The 19462-nt window shown below is 45.6% G+C and overlaps 1 protein-coding gene and 1 pseudogene across 2 annotated transcripts in view; one reads left to right on the top strand and one right to left on the bottom strand.

The window, feature by feature from the left end:
* LOC139248866 (zinc finger protein 235-like) overlaps nucleotides 1-19462 on the top strand; it is a 161450-nt gene that overhangs the window by 95698 nt on the left and 46290 nt on the right. The window lies entirely within an intron of this gene.
* LOC139248877 (zinc finger protein 420-like) overlaps nucleotides 18084-19462 on the bottom strand; it is an 89953-nt pseudogene continuing 88574 nt past the window's right edge.

Genomic DNA, 19462 nt, shown 5'->3' on the forward strand with positions numbered 1-19462 from the left:
ATCATGGCTGACCCGATTATGGACTCAGGTCCACTTCCCTGCCCACTCTCCATAAACATCTTATTCCCTTGTCATTTAAGAAATTGTCTTTTTCTGTCTTAAATTTATTCAATGTCCCAGCTTCCACAGCTCTCTGAGGCAGTGAATTCCACAGATCCACAATCCTCTGAGAAGAAATTCCTCCTCATCTCAGTTTTAAATGGGTGGCCCCTTATTCTAAGATTATGCCCTCTAGTTCTAGTCTCCCCTATCAGTGGAAACATCCTTTCTGCATCCACCTTGTCAAGCCCCCTCATAATCTTATACATTTCGATAAGATCACCTCTCATTCTTCTGAATTCCAATGAGTAGAAGCCCAACCTCCTCAACCTTTCCTCATAAGTCAACCCCCTTATCTCCGGAATCAATCTAGTGAACCTTCTCTGAACTGCCTCCAAAGCATGTATATCCTTTCGGAAATATGGAAACCAAAACTGCACGCAGTATTCCAGGTCTGGCCTCACCAATACCATGTACAACTATAGCAAGACTTCCCTGCTTTTATACTCCATCCCCTTTGCAATAAAGGCCAAGATTCCATTGGTCTTCCTGATCACTTGCTGTACCTGCATGCTAACCTTTTGTGTTTCATGCACAAGTACCCCCAGGTCCCGCTGTACTGCAGCACTTTGCAATCTTTCTCCATTTAAATAATAACTTGTTCTTCAATCTTTGATTTTTTTTGCCAAAGTGTATGACCTCACACTTTCCAACATTATACTCCATCTCCACTCACTTAGCCTGTCTATGTCTTTTTGCAGATTTTGTGTGTCCTCCTCAAATTGCTTTTCCTCCCAACTTTGTATAATTGGCAAACTTGGCTATGTTCCACTCAGTCCCTTCCTCCAAGTCGTTAATATAGATTGTAAATAGTTGGGGTCCCAGCACTGATCCCTGCAGCATCCCATTAGTTACTGATTGCCAAACCGAGAATGAACCATTTATCCCTACTCTCTGTTTTCTGTAAGTTAGCCAATCCTCTATCCATGCTAATATATTACCCCCCAACCCCGTGAACTTTTATCTTGTGCAGTAACCTGCTATGTGGTACAGAAAAACATAGAAAATAGATGCAGGAGTAGGCCATTCGGCCCTTCGACACTGCACCACCAGTCAATAAGATCATGGCTGATCATTCACCTCAGTACCCCTTTCCTGCTTTCCCTCCATACTCCTTGATCCCTTTAGCCGTAAGGGCCATATCTAACTCCCTCTTGAATATATCCAACAAACTGGCATCAACAACTCTCTGCTGTAGAGAATTCCACAGGTTAACAACTCTGAGTGAAGAAGTTTCTCTCATCTCAGTCCTAAATGGCTTACCCCTTATCCTTAGACTGTGTTCCCTGGTTCTGGCCTTCCTCAACATTGGGAACATTCTTCCTGCATCTAACCTGTCCAGTCCCGTCAGAATTTTATATGTTTCTATGAGATCCCCTCTCATCCTTCTAAACTGAAGTGAATACAGGCCCAGTTGATCCAGTCTCTCCTCATATGTCAGTCCTGCCATCCCAGGAATGAGTCTGGTGAACTTTCACTGCACTCCCTCAATAGCAAGAACGTCCTTCCTCAGATTAGGCGACCAAACTGAACACAATATTCCTGGTGAGGCCTCACCAAGGCCCTGTACAACTGCAGTAAGATCTCCCTGCTCCTATACTCAAATCCCCTAGCTTTGAATACTAACATACCATTTGCCTTCTTCACCACCTGCTGTACCTGCATGCCAACTTTCAATGACTCATGTACCCAGGTCTCATTGCACCTCCTCATTTCCTAATCTGCCGCCATTCAGATAATATTCCGCCTTCGTGTTTTTGTCACCAAAGTGGATAACCTCACATTTATCCATGTTATACTGCATCTGCCATGCATTTGCCCACTAACCTGTCCAAGTCACCCTGCACCTTCTTATCGTCCTCCTCACAGCTCACACCACCACCCAGCTTAGTGCCATCTGCAAATTTGGAGATATTACACTCAATTCCTTCATCTAAATTGTTAATGTATATTGTAAATAGTTGGGGTCCCAGCACTGAGCCCTGCGGCACCCCACTAGTCACTTCCTGCCATTCTGAAAGGACCCGTTTATCCCGACTCTCTGCCAACCAGTTTTCTATCCACATCAGTACATTACCCCCAATACCATGTGCTTTAATTTTACACACCAATCTCTTGTGTGGGACCTTGTCAAAAGCCTTTTGAAAGTCCAAATACACCACATCCACTGATTCTCCCTTGTCCACTCTACTAGTTACATCCTCAAAAAATTCTAGAAGATTTGTCAAGCATGATTTCCCCTTCATAAATCCATGCTGACTTGGACCAATCCTGTCACTGCTTTCCAAATGTGCTGCTATTTCATCTTTAATAATTGAGTCCAACATTTTCCCCACTACTGATGTCAGGCTAACCGGTCTATAATTACCCGTTTTCTCTTTCCCTCCTTTTTTAAAAAGTGGTGTTACATTAGCTACCCTCCAGTCCATAGGAACTGATCCAGAGTCGATAGACTGTTGGAAAATGATCACCAATGCATCCACTATTTCTAGGGCCACTTCCTTAAGTACTCTGGGATGTAGACTATCAGGCCTTCAATCCCATCAATTTCCCCAAGACAATTTCCTGCCTAATAAGGATTTCCTTCAGTTCCTCCTTCTCACTAGACCCTCGGTCCACTAGTATTTCCGGAAGGTTATTTGTGTCTCCCTTCGTGAAGACAGAACCAAAGTATTTGTTCAACTCGTCTGCCATTTCTTTGTTCCCCATTATAAATTCACCTGAATCTGACTGCAAGGGACCTAAGTTTGTCTTCACTATTTTTCTCTTCACGTATCTATAGAAGCTTTTGTAGTCAGTTTTTATGTTCCCAGCAAGCTTCCTCTCATACTCTATTTCCCCCCTCCTAATTGAACCCTATGTCCTCCTCTGCTGAATTCTAAATTTTTCCCAGTCCTCAGGTTTGCTGAGTTTTCTGGACAATTTATATGCCTCTTATTTGGATTTAACACTATCCTTAAGTTCCCTTGTTGGCCACGGTTGAGCCACCTTTCCCATTTTATTTTTATTCCAGACAAGGATGTACAATTGTTGAAGTTCATCCATGTGATCTTTAAATGTTTGCCATTGCCTATCCACTGTCAACCCTTTAAGTATTATTCGCCAGTCTATTCCAGCACCTTGTCAAATGCCTTCTGGAAGTCCAAATACACTACATTCCCTGGTTCCCCTTTATCCACTCTGTTCATTACATCCTCAAAGAATTCTAGGCAATCTAAATTGCCTTGCAGAGTCTTTGCATCCTCCTCACAACTCACAACCCCACCTAGTTTTGTATCGTCAGCAAACTTGGAAATATTACATTTGGTTCCCTCATCCAAATCATTTATATTGTGAATAGCTGGGGCGCAAGCACTGATCCCTGTGGTACCCCACTAGTCACTGCCCGTTACCCCGAAAAAGACCCGTTTATTCCTACTCTCTGTTTCCTGTCAGTTAATCAATTTTCAATCCATGTCAGTACATCATCCCCAATCCCATGTGCTTTAATTATGTTCCATAATCTATAGAATGTTGTAAGATGACAACCAATGCATCTACTATTTCCATGGCTACCTCTATTAGTACTCTGGGATGCAGATCATCAGGCCCTGGGGATTTATCCACCTTCAGTCCCATTAGTTTCTCCAGCACTATTTTCTTACTATTAATCATTTCCTTTAATTCCTCTTGCTCACTGGACCCTTGGTTCCCTCGCATTTCTGGGACATTATTTGTGTCCTCTTCTGTGAAGACAGAACCAAAGTATTGATTTAATTGTTCTGCCATTTCCTTGTTCCCCATTACACATTCTCCCGTTTCTACTGTAACTGACTGGTTTCTCTCCCTCACCTCCTCTGAAGGTGCTGGCTATGTTAGATCTGGTCCTGTGTAATGAGACAGAATTTATCAACAATCTCCTAGTAAAGGATCCCCTTGGAATTAGTGATCATAGCATGGTTGAATTTCAAATTCAGATGGAGGGTTAGAAAATTGCATCTCAAACCAGCGTACTGAGCTTAAATAAAGGAGACTACAAAGGTATGACGGCAGAGTTGGTTAAAGTGGACTGGGAAAATAGATTGAAGTGTAGGACGTTTGATGAACAGTGGCGTATATTTTGGAGATAGTTCATAACTCTCAAGACAAATATTTCCAGTGAGGAGGAAAGGGTGTAAAAGAAAAGATCGCCATCTGTGTCTAACTAAAGAAATAAAGGATGGTATCCAATTAAAAACAAGGACATACAAAGTGGCCAAAACTACTGGAAGGACAGAAGATTGGGAAGCTTTTAAAAGCCAGCAAAGAATGTCGGTGGATAGTCAAGGGGCTATGGGGGGGGGGGGCCGAGGAACTTATCACAATCACTTAGGAGGTGGTACTCAGTAAGATAATGGGACTAAAGGCGAATAAATCCTCTGGACCTGGTGGCTTGCATCCTAGGGTCTTAAGAGAAGTAGCGGCAGGGATAGTGGATGCATTGGTTGTAATTTACCAAAATTCCCTAGATTCTGGGGATGTTCCAGCAGATTGGAAAACTGCAAATGTAATGTCTCTATTTAAAAAAAGGAAGCAGCCAAAAAGCAGGAAACTTTCGACCAGTTAGCTTAACATCTGTGGTTGGAAAAATGTTGGAGTCCATTATTAAAGAAGTAGTAGCAGGGCATTTGGAAAAGCATAATTCAGTCAGGCAGAGTCAGTATGGATTTATGAAGGGGAAGCCATGTTTTACAAATTTTCTGGAGTTCTTTAAGGATGTGCTGAACAGGGTGGATAAAGGGGAACCAGTGGATGTGGTATATTTGGACTTTCAGAAGGCATTTGACAAGGTGCCACATAAAAGGTTACTGCACAAGATAAAAGTTCACGGGGTTGGAGGTAATATATTAGCATGGATAGAGGATTGGCTAACTAACAGAAAACAGAGAGTTGAGATAAATGGTTCATTCTCTGGTTGGAAACCAGTAACTAGTGGAGTGCCGCAGGAACCAGTGCTGGGACCCCAACTATTTACAATCTATATTAACGACTTGGATGAAGGGACCAATTGTAAGTAGCCAAGTTTGCTGATGATACAAAGATGGGAGAAAAAGCAATGTGTGAGAAGGACACAAAAAACCTGCAAAAGCTCAAACAGGCTAAGTGAGTAGGCAAAAATTTGGGAGATGGAGTATAATGTTGGAAAGTGAGGTTATGCACTTCGGCAGAAAAAAAAAATCGAAGAGCAAGTTATTATTTAAATGGAGAAAGATTGCAACGTGCAGCAGTACAGCGGGACCTGGGGGGGTCCTGGTCCATGAAACACAAAAGGTTAGTATACAGGCACAGCAGGTGATCAGGAAGGCCAATGAGATATTGGCCTTTATTGCAAAGGGGATGGAGTATAAAAGCAGGGAAGTCTAGCTACAGTTATACAGGGTATTAGTGAGGCATCACCTGGAATACTGCGTGCAGTTTTGGTTTCCATATTTAAGAAAAGATATATTTGTTTTGGAGGCAGTTCAGAGAAGGTTCACTTCTTGACAAGGTGGATGCAGAGAGGATGTTTCCACTGATGGGGGAGACTAGAACTAGGGGGCATAATCTTAGAATAAAGAGCCGCCTATTTAAAACGGAGACGAGGAGGAATTTCTTCTCTGAGGGTTGTAAATCTGTGGCATTCGCTGCCTCAGAGAGCTGTGGAAGCTGGGACATTGAATAAATTTAAGACACAAATAGACAGTTTTTTAACCAATAAGGGAATAGGGGGTTATGGGGAGCGGGCAGGGAAATGGACCTGAATCCATCAGCGGATCAGCCATGATCTTATTGAATGGTGGAGCAGGCTTGAGGGGCCATACGGCCTAATCCTGCTCCTAGTTCTTCTGCTGACTCTGTCTGGGTTCAGTTCTACACTCACTGGTTCTCCTCCCCTGAAGGTGCTGACTCTGGCTGGGTTCAGTTCTACACTCACTGGTTCCCCTCCCCTGAAGGTGCGGCTCTGTCTGGGTTCAGTTCTACACTCACTGGTTCCCCTCCCCTGAAGGTGCTGATTCTGTCTGGGTTCAGTTCCACACTCACTTGTTCCCCTCCCCTGAAGGTGCTGACTCTGTCTGGGTTCAGTTCGACACTCACTGGTTCCCTCCCCTGAAGGTGCTGACTCTGTCTGGGTTCAGTTCTACACTCACTGGTTCCCCTCCCCTGAAAGTGCTGACTCTGGCTGGGCTCAGTTCTACACTCACTGGTTCCCCTCCCCTGAAGGTGCTGACTCTGGCTGGGTTCAGTTCTACACTCCCTGGTTCCCTTCCCCTGAAGGTGCTGACTCTGGCTGGGTTCAGTTCTATAGTGACATCATTCACTTTGTTCCTGCACCAAGATGGCCGCGCATGCGCTTTGCTACTCACTGAATCAAAATGGCGGAGCGCTGAACCTGCCTTCCTGCATGAAGATGGCCGCCGATAGCCTGAGCCTGTGACCGGGAGAAAGCCCCGAAGCTGCAACCGCCGATGTTCCGGTTATTATTCTGAGCTTACGGCGGGCACCGGTTGTTTATGAAGCCTCACCGCTGGTTCATTACTCCGCTCCGTCCCGCTGAAAATGACACTTCTGTGAAGCCTCTCAAACACGAGTCTCCTCCGCCATTACACGCACCGCGCATGCTCCAAACACAGCCAGGACCCGCGCCTGCGCACTGAGCTCCTGTGGTCTGCGTGCGGCACGTTCTCCACCGCGGAGCATGCTGGGTACATAAGACCATGAGAAATAGGAGCAGGAGTGGGCCATACGGCCCCTTTCCCCATTCAATAAGATTTGATGGGACAGTGTAAGGGCAACTTTACTCCAGCCAACCCGCGCTGTACCTGTTCTGCAGTGTTTGATGGGACAGTGTACAGGGAGATTAACTCTGTGTCTAACCAATGCAGTACCTAACCTGGGAGTGTATGGGACAGGCTGGAGGGAGATTTAATCTTTATATAACCCATGCTGTACCTGCCCTGGGAATGTCTGGTGAGACAGCGTAGAGGGACTTTTACTCTGCGTCTAACCTGTGTTGCATCTTACCTAGGAATAGTTGATGGGACAGTGTAGAGGGAGAAATGACTCTGCATTTATCCCGTGCTGTTCCTGCCCTGGAGTGTTTGGGGGAGATAGACTCCATGTCTAACCTGTACTGTACCGGCCCTGGCAGTGTTTGATGGGACAATGTTGAGGGGGCTTTACTCTATATCTAATCTGTGCTGTGCATGCGCTGGGAATGTCTCGTGGGATAGTGCAGAGGAATCCTTGCTGTGTTTTTAATATGTGCTGTCCTGCCCTTGGACTGTTTAATGGGACAGTGTAGAGAAACATTTACTCTGTGTTTAAACCATGCTGTACTTCACGTGAGAGTGATGCAGCAGAGTGGAGGGACCTTTACTCTGTATCTATCCCGTGCTGTACCTGCCCTGGAAGTGTTTGATGGGACAGTGTAGAGTGTGCTTTACTCATTATCTAACCCCGTGCTGTACTTGCCCTGGCAGTGTTTGATGGGACAGTGCAGAGGGAGCTTTATTCTGTATCTAACCAATGCAGTATCTACTCTGGAATGCTTGGGACAGTGTAGAGGGGGATATACTCCGTATCTAACCTGTGTTGTATCTGCCCTTGGACTGTCTAGTGGGACAGTATTGAGGAAGCTTTACTTTGTATCTAAACAAGGCAAGTATATCCTTCCTTAGATAAGACGACCAAAACTGTGTACAGTACTCCAGGTGTATTCTCACCAAGGCACTGTACAATTGTAGAGCGAGGTTTGATAGGGTTACCCTTTATCTAAATTATGCTGTACCTGCCCTAGGATGTTTATTTGGAAAGTGTAGAGGGTGCTTTACTTAGTACCTAACCAATGCAGTACCTGCCCTGGAAGTGTTTGTTGGGACAGTGTAGAGTGAGCTTTACTCTGTATCTAATTCCTGCTGTACCTGCCCTGGGAATATTTGATGGGATAATGTAGAGAGAGCTTTACGCTGTACCCAACCCGTGCTGTACCTGCCCTGTGAGTGTTTGATGGGGCAGCGTAGACGGAGCTTTACTTTGTATCTAACCTGTGCTGTACCTGCCCTGCGAGTGTTTGATGGGACAGTGTAGACGGAGCTTTACTTTGTATCTAAGTGTGGATAAATGGGTAATTTTCCGGTTGGCAAACAGTGACTAGTGGGGTGCTGCAGGGATCGGTGCTGGGTCCTCAACTATTTACAATCTATATTCATGACTTGGATGAAGGGGCCAAGTGTAATGTAGCCAAGTTTGCTGATTACACAAAGATGGGTGGGAAAGCAAATTGTGAGCAGGACACAAAAAAATCTCCAAAGGAATACAGACAGGCTAAGTGAGTGGGCAAACATTTGGCAGATGGAGTATAATGTGGGAAAATATGGGGTTATTCACTAGGCGACAGTCTTAGAATAAGGAGCCATCCATTTAAAACTGAAATGAGCAGAAATTTCTTCTGAGGTTTGTAAATCCATGAAATTCTCTGCCCCAGAGAGTTGTGGTGGCTAGCTCATTGAATAAATTAAAGGCGGTGATAGACGGATTTTTGAGTGATAAGGGAATAAAGTGTTATGGGGAGCGGGCAGGAAAGTGGAGCTGACCCCAAGATCAATCAGCCATGATCCAATTAAATGGCAGAGCAGTGTCGAGGGGCCAAGAGGCCTACTCCTGCTCCTATTTCTTATATTATAATCTACCCTGTGCTGTACCTGCCCTGAGAGTGTTTGATGGGACAATGTAAATGGACTTCAGTCTGTATCTAACCTGTGCTGTACCTGCCCTGGGAGTGTTGTTGGGACAATATAGAGGGAGCTTTACTCTGTATCTAACCCGTGCTGTATCCACCCGGGAATGCTTTGGACAGTGTTTTGTGGGGGCAGTGTAGAGGGAGCTTTATTCTGCATCTAACAAATGCTGTATCTGCCCTTGGAATGGTTGGGACAGTGTTGAGGGAGCTGTGCTCCGTGTCTAATCTGTGCTGTACCTGCCCTGGGAATGTCTGATGGAACAGTATAGAGTGAGCTTTACTCGATATTTAAACTATGTTGTACCTCCCCTGGGTGAATTTGATGGGACAATTCAGAGGGAGCTTTACTCTGTACCTAACCCGTGCTGTACCTGCCCTGGGAGTGTTTGATGGGGTAGTGCAGTCAGAGCTTTACTTTGTATCTGAGTTGGGATAAATGGGTCATTTTGCTGCTGGCAAACAGTGACTAGTGGGGTGCTGCAGGGATTGGTGCTGGGTCCTCAATTATTTACAATCTATATTAATGACTTGGATGAAGGGAGAGTGTAATGTAGCCAAGTTTGCTGATGATACAAAGATGGGTGGGAAAGCAAATTGTGAGGACACAAAAAATCTGCAAAGGGATATAGACAGGGTAAGTGAGTGGGCAAAGATTTGGCAAATGGAGTATAATGTGGGAAAATGTGAGATTATCCACCTTGGCAGAAACAATAGAAAAGCAAATTATAATTTAAATGGAGAAAAATTGCAAAATGCTGCAGTACAGAGACACCTGGGGGTCGTTGTGCATGAAACACAAAAGGTTACTATGCAGGTACAGCAAGTAATCAGGAAGGCAAATGGAATGTTGGCCTTTATTGGAAGGGGGATAGAGTATAAAAGCAGAGAAGTACTTCTACAACTGTACAGGGTATTGGTGAGGCCACACCTAGAGTACAGCGTACAGTTTTGGCCTCCGTATTTAAGGAAGGATATACTTTCACTGGAGGCTGTTCAGAGAAGGTTCACCAGGTTGATTCCGGAGATGAGGGAGTTGACTAATGAAGATAGGTTGTGTAGGTTGGACTTATATCCATTGGCATAGAGAAGAATGAGAGGTGATCTTATCGAAACAGAGTCTCAGAATAAGAGGCCGCACATTTAAAACTGAGATGAGCAGGAATTTCTTCTCTGAGGGTTGTCAATCTATGGAATTCTCTGCTCCAGAGAGCGGTGGAGGATGGGTCATTGAATAAATTTAAGGTGGAGATAGATAGATTTTTGAGCGATAAGTGTTATGGGGAGTGGGCAGGAAAGAGGAGCTGAGTCCATGATCAAATCAGCCAGGATCCTATTAAATGGTGGAGCAGGCCCGAGGGGCCAAGTGGGCTACTCCTGCCCTTGGAATGTCTGGTGGGACAGTGTTGAGGGAGCTTTACTCTGTATCTAAGCAAGGTAACTATAGCCTTCCTTAGATAAGGATGCCAAAACTGTGTACAGTACTCCAGGTGTGGTCTCACCAAGGCCATGTACAATTGTAGAGCGAGGTTTGAGAGTGGATTACCCTGTATCTAAATTATGCTGTACCTGCCCTAGGAGTGTTTATTTGGACAGTGCAGAGGGAGCATTACTTAGTGTCTAACTGATACAGTACTTGCTCTGGGAGTGTTTGAGGGGACAGAGTAGAGGGAGCTTTACTCTGTATCTAACCCCATGCTGTACCTGCCCTCGGATTGTTTGTTGGGACAGCATGGAGGAAGAAATTACTTAGTATTTATCCCGTGCAGTACATGTGGTGGGCATGTTTGATGGGACAGCATAGAGTGAGCTTTACTCTGTTCCTGACCCGTGCTGTACATGCCTGGGAGTATTTGATGGGACATTGTAGAGCGAGCTTTACTCTGTATATATTCCTGCCTTGTGAGTTGATGCGACAGCGTAGAGGAAGCTTTATTCTGTATCCAGCCAATGCAGTATCTACCCTGGAATATTGGGACAGGTTAGAGGGAGATATACTCTGTATCTAACCTGTGTTGTACCTGCCCTTGGAATGTCTGGTGGGACAGTATTGAGGAAGCTTTACTCTGTATCTTAGCAAGGCAAGTATATCCTTCCTTAGATAAGGAGACCAAAACTGTGCACAGTATTCCAGTTATCTCACCAAGGCCATGTACAATTGTAGAGCGAAGTTATAGAGAGAATTACACTTTATCTAAAGAGGGATGAGGTCCTACGAAACGAATTTAAGGAGCTAGGAGCTAAATTAAAAAGTAGGACCTCAAAAGTAGTAATCTCGGGATTGCTACCAGTGCCACGTGATAGTCAGAGTAGGAATCGCAGGATAGCGCAGATCAATACGTGGCTTGAGCAGTGGTGCAACAGGGAGGGATTCAAATTCCTGGGGCATTGGAACCGGTTCTGGGGGAGGTGGGACCAGTACAAACCGGACGGTCTGCACCTGGGCAGGACCGGAACCAATGTCCTAGGGGGAGTGTTTGCTAGTGCTGTTGGGGAGGATTTAAACTGATATGGCAGGGGGATGGGAACCAATGCAGGGAGACAGAGGGAAACAAAAAAGAGGCAAAAGCAAAAGACAGAAAGGAGATGAGGAAAAGTGGAGGGCAGAGAAACCCAAGGCAAAGAACAAAAAGGGCCACTGTACAGCAAAATTCTAAAAGGACAAAGGGTGTTAAAAGAACAAGCCTGAAGGCTTTGTGTCTTAATGCAAGGAGTATCCGCAATAAAGTGGATGAATTAACTGTGCAAATAGATGTTAACAAATATGATGTGATTGGGATTACGGAGACGTGGCTCCAGGATGATCAGGGCTGGGAACTCAACATCCAGGAGTATTCAACATTCAGGAAAGATAGAATAAAAGGAAAAGGAGGTGGGGTAGCATTGCTGGTTAAGGAGCAAATTAAGGCAATAGTTCGGAAGGACATTAGCTTGGATGATGTGGAATCTATATGGGTAGAGCTGCAGAATACCAAAGGACAAAAAACGTTAGTGGGAGTTGTGTACAGACCTCCAAACAGTAGTAGTGATGTTGGGGAGGGCATCAAACATGAAATTAGGGGTGCGTGCAATAAAGGTGCAGCAGTTATAATGGGTGACTTTAATATGCACATAGATTGGGTTAACCAAACTGGAAGCAATACGGTAGAGGAGGATTTCCTGGAGTGCATAACGCATGGTTTTTTAGACCAATATGTCGAGGAACCAACTAGGGGGGAGGCCATCTTAGACTGGGTGTTGTGTAATGAGAGAGGATTAATTAGCAATCTCGTTGTGCGAGGCCCCTTGGGGAAGAGTGACCATAATATGGTGGAATTCTGCATTAGGATGGAGAATGAAACAGTTAATTCAGAGACCATGGTCCAGAACTTAAAGAAGGCTAACTTTGAAGGTATGAGGCGTGAATTGGCTAGGATAGATTGGCGAATGATACTGAAGGGGTTGACTGTGGATGGGCAATGGCAGACATTTAGAGACCGCATGGATGAACTACAACAATTGTACATTCCTGTCTGTCGTAAAAGTAAAAAAGGGAAGGTGGCTCAACCGTGGCTATCAAGGGAAATCAGGGATAGCATTAAAGCCAAGGAAGTGGCATACAAATTGGCCAGAAATAGCAGTGAACCCGGGGACTGGGAGAAATTTAGAACTCAGCAGAGGAGGACAAAGGGTTTGATTAGGGCAGGGAAAATGGAGTACGAGAAGAAGCTTGCAGGGAACATTAAGACGGATTGCAAAAGTTTCTATAGATATGTAAAGAGAAAAAGGTTAGTAAAGACAAACGTAGGTCCCCTGCAGTCAGAATCAGGGGAAGTCATAACGGGGAACAAAGAAATGGCGGACCAATTGAACAAGTACTTTCGTTCGGTATTCACTGAGGAGGACACAAACAACCTTCCGGATATAAAAGGGGTCGGAGGGTCAAGTAAGGAGGAGGAACTGAGGGAAATCCTTATTAGTCGGGAAATTGTGTTGGGGAAATTGATGGGATTGAAGGCCGATAAATCCCCAGGGCCTGATGGACTGCATCCCAGAGTACTTAAGGAGGTGGCCTTGGAAATAGTGGATGCATTGACAGTCATTTTCCAACATTCCATTGACTCTGGATCAGTTCCTATGGAGTAGAGGGTAGCCAATGTAAGCCCACTTTTTAAAAAAGGAGGGAGAGAGAAAACAGGGAATTACAGACCGGTCAGCCTGACAGCGGTAGTGGGTAAAATGATGGAATCAATTATTAAGGATGTCATCGCAGTGCATTTGGAAAGAGGTAATATGATAGGTCCAAGTCAGCATGGATTTGTGAAAGGGAAATCATGCTTGACAAATCTTCTGGAATTTTTTGAGGATGTTTCCAGTAGAGTGGACAAGGTAGAACCAGTTGATGTGGTATATTTGGACTTTCAGAAGGCTTTCGACAAGGTCCCACACAAGAGATTAATGTGCAAAGTTAAAGCACATGGGATTGGGGGTAGTGTGCTGACATGGATTGAGAACTGGTTGTCAGACAGGAAGCAAAGAGTAGGAGTAAATGGGGACTTTTCAGAATGGCAGGCAGTGACTAGTGGGGTACCGCAAGGTTCTGTGCTGGGGCCCCAGCTGTTTACACTGTACATTAATGATTTAGACGAGGGGATTAAATGTAGTATCTCCAAATTTGCGGATGACACTAAGTTGGGTGGCAGTGTGAGCTGCAAGGAGGATTCTATGAGGCTGCAGAGCGACTTGGATAGGTTAGGTGAGTGGGCAAATGCATGGCAGATGAAGTATAATGTGGATAAATGTGAGGTTATCCACTTTGGTGGTAAAAACAGAGAGACAGACTATTATCTGAATGGTGACAGATTAGGAAAAGGGCAGGTGCAGCGAGACCTGGGTGTCATGGTACATCAGTCATTGAAGGTTGGCATGCAGGTACAGCAGGCGGTTAAGAAAGCAAATGGCATGTTGGCCTTCATAGCGAGGGGATTTGAGTACAAGGGCAGGGAGGTGTTGCTACAATTGTACAGGGCCTTGGTGAGGCCACACCTGGAGTATTGTGTACAGTTTTGGTCTCCTAACCTGAGGAAGGACATTCTTGCTATTGAGGGAGTGCAGCGAAGGTTCACCAGACTGATTCCCGGGATGGCGGGACTGACCTATCAAGAAAGACTGGATCAACTGGGCTTGTATTCACTGGAGTTCAGAAGAATGAGAGGGGACCTCATAGAAACGTTTAAAATTCTGACGGGGTTGGACAGGTTAGATGCAGGAAGAATGTTCCCAATGTTGGGGAAGTCCAGAACCAGGGAACACAGTCTAAGGATAAGGGGGAAGCCATTTAGGACCGAGATGAGGAGGAATTTCTTCACCCAGAGAGTGGTGAACCTGTGGAATTCTCTACCACAGAAAGTTGTTGAGGCCAATTCACTAAATATATTCAAAAAGGAGTTAGATGAAGTCCTTACTACTAGGGGAATCAAGGGGTATGGTGAGAAAGCAGGAATGGGGTACTGAAGTTGCATGTTCAGCCATGAACTCATTGAATGGCGGTGCAGGCTAGAAGGGCCGAATGGCCTACTCCTGCACCTATTTTCTATGTTTCTATGTTTCTATGCTGTACCTGCGCTAGGAGTTTTTATTTGAACAGTGTAGAGGGAGCTTTACTTAATATCTAACCAATGCAGTACCTGCCCTGGGAGTGTTTGATGGGACAGTGTAGAGGGAGCTTTACTTAATATCTAACCAATGCTGTACCTGCCCTGGGAGAGTTTGATGGGACAGTGTAGAGGGAGCTTTACTGTGTAACTAATCCGTGTTGTACCTGCCCTAGGAGTGTTTGGGATATTGTCGACTGAGATTTACTCTGCATCAACCCTGGTAGTGTTTGGGACAGGATGGAATGAGACTTGCTCTGTATCTAACCCGTGCAGTACCGGTAGTCCTGACATCAGTAGCAGGGAAAACGCTAGAATCTCATATTAAGCACATGATATCTGCACACTTCAGAAGTAATAACAGGATTGGGCAGAATCAACACGGATTTATGAAAGGGAAATTGTACTTGACAAAACTGTTAGTGTTTTTTGAGGTTGTAACTAGCATGATAGATAAGGTGGAACCACTGGATGTGGTGTACTTAGATTTACAGAAGGCATTCGATGAGGTGCCATACAAGAGTTTAGTAAACAAAATTAGGGCTCATGGGATTGGACGTAACATACTAGCAAGGTTGAGGGATTGGTTAACGGACAGAAAACAGAGAGTAGGAATAAACGGGTCCTTCCGGGTTGGCAGGCTGTAACTGGTGGGGTGCTGCAAGCATGCAAAGCTAGTTGGGAATGTAAGTTGTGAGGAGGATAAAAAGATGTTTCAAGGGGATATATACAGGCTCAGTGAGTGGGCAAGAACATGGCAAATGGAATATCATGTGAATAAATGTTAAGTTATACACTTATAGTAAAAATAGAAAGGCAGAGTATTTTTTTTAAATGGTGAGAGATCGGGAAATGTTGGTGTTCAGAGGGACCTGGGACACAAATTGCTAAAAGTTAATATGCAGGAACAGCAAGCAATTAAGAAAGCAAATGGTATATTGGCCTTTATTACAAGAGCATTTGAGTATAAGAGTAAAGATGTCTTGCTGCAATTATACAGGGCCCTGGTGAAATCGCACCTGGAGTATTGTGCACAGTTTTGGTCTCCTTACCTAAGGAAAGATAAACTTGCTATAGAGGGAGTGCAACGAAGGTTCACCGGACTGATTGCTGGGATGGGGGGGATTGTCCTATGAGAGATTGAGTAGACTAGGCCTATATTCTCTAGCATTTAATGAGTGGCAATGCCCACATCCCATGAACTAATTTTAAAAAGAGATGAGTGAAGTGTTTAAATTTGATCAAGGACACCAGCCAAATTATTAGAGACACTCCCTGTCCTCAGGACCTGTGTCCAGGGGAGAAGCTGATGGGTTTAGCTGATCATCTTTGGGCTAAATGTTGTGCTCATCGAGTTGAGCACCTCATGCCCAGCATCAAACACTCTTCAATCAGGCACAGTACGGGTTAGATATGGAGTGAACCCATCGGTCGCTCCCTGACACAGATACTGAGGGACAGGGAGTGTCCGGGACAATGACATTTCTCACTCAATAAGATATAAATTGATCCTGCACCTCTCCCCATTAATCCTGGGCTCCACATGGGTTGAATACTGCTCCTGTTTCTCTTCCTGTAACAGCAATGAGCTCAACCCAGCCCATAATGAGCAGGGCTCAGGGAGGTTGGTTGCTGGGCACTGCAGTGATGTCATAAAGCAGGGCCATTCCTTGCCCCTTTAAAGGTGGAGAGCTGGGACATCCTGTCTCAACACACATCCCCCTCTGTTCATACTGAGAATCCCCGGGGAAGGCCCAAGATCCAGAGTGTGGAACACAACCAAGGGGGAAAGAGGAGGAGAGAAGGGGAGGTAAATCAAGGAGTTGGGACTGAGGGACACCAAGCTTCAGTTTTAGAGCCTGTAGACTTCCGGAGGGGAAGAGCGAGTTCTGTAGTTTTCAGGATCCAGGGAGAGAACAAGGAACAGATGGGGAAACTGGTGTGGATTCCAGCACAGTGAGGATGTAGGGGGAGGGAGATTGTGTCGGGCTGTGTATTAGGCGTGTAGGAGGGACAAGAGAGGAAAGGTCAGAGGAGCAATTACTGCAGCAGTGTCCATCAATAGTGAGAGAGAGAAGGTGGGGGTCAGAGTGGGCCCTGGACAGGCCGGTAAACTGTTTGTTTGTTGTGACCAGCTTTTCTTCTGTCACAAATAGCCTCCTGTAGCCCAGTGACACAAACAGCCCATTAAACGCCACCAAAGGTCTCCCTTTGTGAAACATTGGCTGTTGTTAAAGCTTCTCATTCTGACTCGCTCGCAGTGAGACAGTATTCACTGTCCCTTTTATTTTATGGGCTTCATCTTTGCTGGTATTGGTAACAAGCCCGGGATCACTAAACACAAAACCCAGTCTGTTAATCACTTCCAGCTACTGGACTTAACGTGTACCCCACAGCATCTCTCTCTCCTTCAATGTGTGAATAGAGCATCACGCCTGCAAAGCTGGTTTAAGTTTATATCCAGGCAGCAAATCTATTTAAGAAAAGCCTGCAGGCCGATGAGATACTGTTCAGGTGCCAGTGTACAGCTGGTTTGCCCGGCATTTTGCCTGTAATGGAACATAACTGAACATTTCTCCCAGTGTAACCTTTGCTGTAATGAAATGTGTCTTTTAATAAGCCTCACGTTCTTGCTCATGTCTGCTGCAATTGTGTAGAAAGGGGGTGTGTGAAGTGATGGTTTTTGTATGGAGATGTGAAGCAAGGAAACGCTATCTGTGTATGGCAGTGACACAGCCTTGTGGTCACAGGCAGAACAATGCAGCGATATCCTTGTGGTTATTGTTTGAGCAGGGTCAGTTCATGAATGCTCAAGCTAAGAGGTGCCAGGGATGGGGAGCAGCAGCAGTAAATAAAAGCTAAATGTAAATTCTGATGTAGTTTATCTTCATTTATTCCTATATTAATAGCTTTTGCTGAATGTGGCCCATGCCAAGTGCCAGGATATTGGATAAGGCCCACCATAGAAAATGAGTTTGACACCCTGAGGTAGACAATGTCAACTGGATTCCCCCATCCACCAACCTAACAGCTTCTTTACAAACTCAAGTTAGTTTGTAAGACATGACCATGTTTACCAGAATCCGTGTTCAGTATCTCTAATGGCCCCTTCCCTTTCCCCATGATCGAAAACAGCATCTCTCAGGATCCCTTCAAGCACCTTCCCATAATCGAGGTCACGTTGATGGGCCTTCAGTTCACGAGTTCTGACTTGTGCCCAATTTGGAAAATGGGAACTACGTGTGCTACCTTCCAATCTCAGGGAACAATCCCTGACTCTACTGAGCTGTTGGAGATATGGGCAAAGGACTGACAGAGCACCTGTCCCATCTCTTTAAACACCCGTCCCATCTCTTTAAACACCCTTGTCTGGATATCATCCACACCTTGCACGCATCAAGATTAACCCACATGGCGACTTTGCTGTCAGTGAAGAGAGATGAGAATGACCAAAGTGCCATTTGGCCCTCTCAGTGTGACCCTAAAGGACTGTGTCCAGACCCCCCCCATACGATGCTCTCCCCAGATTGTCCTCTCTGAGCTCCAGCCAGCTGATGCTAAACACTCCGGTGGGAAAGACAAAAAATCCACAGCAATGTGTTGAAAGCAACACTAATTTATTTGTATATATCCCAAATATTAAACTCCAGTCCAGTTACAGGCATTATTAACATCAGCGGAAACAAACTCCAACTGTCAGAATGAATACGATTCAGTCGGGATGTGATTAACAGCAGCAATAACAGCAGAATCCAACCCCTGCAATCACTTGTGAACTCGCTGGTGTGTCAGCAGGTTGGATGACTGAGTGAATCCCTTCCCACACTCCGAACAGGTGAATGGCCTCTCTCCAGTGTGAACTCGCTGGTGTTTCAGCAGGTCAGATGAATAAGTGAATCCCTTCCCACACTCAGAGCAAATGAACGGCCTCTCCCCAGTGTGAATTCGCTGGTGTCTCAGCAGGTCGGCTGACCAAGTGAATGCTTTCCCACATTCGGAGCAGGTGAACAGCCTCTCCCCAGTGTGAACTCGCTGGTGTTTCAGCAGGTCAGATGAATAAGTGAATCCCTTCCCACACTCAGAGCAAATGAACGGCCTCTCCCCAGTGTGAACTCGCTGGTGTCTCAGCAGGGCGGCTGACCAAGTGAATCCTTTCCCACATTCGGAGCAGGTGAACAGCCACTCCCCAGTGTGAACTCGCTGGTGCCTCAGTAGGTCGGCTGACCAAGTGAATCCCTTCCCACAATCGGAGCAGGTGAATGGCCTCTCCCCAGTGTGAACTCGCTGGTGTGTCAGCAGGTTGGATGACCGAGTGAATCGTTTCCCACAATCGGAGCAGGTGAATGGCCTCTCCCCAGTGTGAACTCTCCGATGTGTTTCAAGCTGGGATGGGTAGTTGAAACATTTCCCACAGTCCCCACATTTACATGTTTTCTCCCCATTGTGACTGCACTTGTGTCTCTCCAGGCTGGATGATCGGCTGAAGCCTTGTTCACACACGGAGCACGTGTACCGTTTCTCCCCGCTGTGAACGGTGCTTTTTGCTTCCATGGTCAAAGGCCGATGATATTCCATTCCCGATGAATCGAGTGACTCCGTCAGATCTTAATGTGATGTTTGGTTTGAGCCTCCGGTCGACAAATCCTCCCTGTTTAATACCCTGTAAGTGAATTTCAAACAGGAAAAAGGGTGGGTGAGAGAGAACCCACAAAAACACAAAGGCAGGTTGTGAAATTGAGCTGAATGAACCTGGTTATTTGTGCAGCCGTCAGCAGAAAAAAAGTGACCATGAAAGCTGTCGGATTGTCGTAAAAACCCAACTGGTCACTAATGTCCTTCAGGGACGGGAACCCACCACCCGGTCTGGGCCTACACAAGACTCTGGCCTCTATGGGAGGAGAGAGAGGTGGGCGGGGCGAAGAGGAGGGACTTTATACATCTGCAAATCAACCAGAACTTTGACAGAACCTCCCAAACCCGCAACCTCTCCCACCTA

This window comes from Pristiophorus japonicus, unplaced genomic scaffold (assembly GCF_044704955.1).
Source record: "Pristiophorus japonicus isolate sPriJap1 unplaced genomic scaffold, sPriJap1.hap1 HAP1_SCAFFOLD_298, whole genome shotgun sequence".
Taxonomy (NCBI): Eukaryota; Metazoa; Chordata; class Chondrichthyes; family Pristiophoridae; genus Pristiophorus; species Pristiophorus japonicus.